We start from the raw sequence: 1,265 nt of genomic DNA on the forward strand, positions 1-1,265 counted from the left end.
TCATTGACGGTTGAGAGGCGGGACCAAAGAGCCAGAGCTCAATCACCGCAAGCACAACTAGGTGAGTACATCACTCGCTCACTCACTCACTCACCTACCTCACATCACAGTACAGGACATCCTCGTAAGTCCAAACAAATATTATTAGAACACTCATTACAGACAGCAAATAATTGAGTTAAAAAACAAGTGTAACAAGTTTCCCATATAGCTATAAGTTCTATATTAGAGAAGAAATATCCTGCTGGTCTCAGAGTATGGTTAGTCATACAAGGAATCAGGAGAGACCATGACACACGAGGCTGGTGATATATTAGGCTGCACCACCAGCACACACTCTGGCTAAAGCATAAGAATATCTTCCAATATTGGTGAGTGTGTGAAGTTACTGAGCTCAAACTACCTCACACCATTTGGTCTGACATTATTCATCCTTATAGTATACCACCTTGTGCTACAGTATACCACCTTACATCACAGTATACCACCTTGCGTCACAGTATACCACCTTGCGTCACAGTATACCACCTTGCGTCACAGTATACCACCTTGCGTCACAGTATACCACTTTGCGCCAGAGTATACCACCTTGCATCACAGTATACAACCTTGTGCCACAGTATACCACTTTGCGACACAGTATACCACCTTGTGCCACAGTATACCACCTTGCGTCACAGTATACCACCTTGCGTCACAGTATACCACCTTGCGTCACAGTATACCACCTTGCGCTAACCACTCGCCCAATTTAGTACTAAACACACGCAACTTCATCACAATAATCTGATTTATCAATTTATAATGTAGTTATGTTGAACTGAAAATCTGTCAGTGTGCCTATTATTTATTGATTTATTACCTGTATTGGTTAGTTTAAGGACCTGAATGATATTAATTAATTAATTAATTAATTAATATATTTTAATTATATATATATAATATAATAATAATAACTACGTGTGTTAGTGGCTTTGCAAGAATATAACACTCAAATCCCAAATGTATTTACTTTATTAACCCAATGTACCTTCTTGTATATATGTATTTGCAATACAATACTTGTATTTGTATTTGTAAATAAATTAATTAATTAACTAAACCCTCTCATCAAATCAAGCCACGTTGATGACGTCATGAAAAATGACTACCAATCAAGACTACAATTAAAAAAAAATGTAGAACCGTAGCAAATAGACCATTCATTTTATTTTATTATTATGAAATACAATAATACAATACAAAGAGTGCACAAAGCGTGAAAA

The sequence above is a fragment of the Procambarus clarkii genome, chromosome 87 (genome assembly GCF_040958095.1).
Source record: "Procambarus clarkii isolate CNS0578487 chromosome 87, FALCON_Pclarkii_2.0, whole genome shotgun sequence".
Lineage (NCBI taxonomy): Eukaryota > Metazoa > Arthropoda > Malacostraca > Decapoda > Cambaridae > Procambarus > Procambarus clarkii.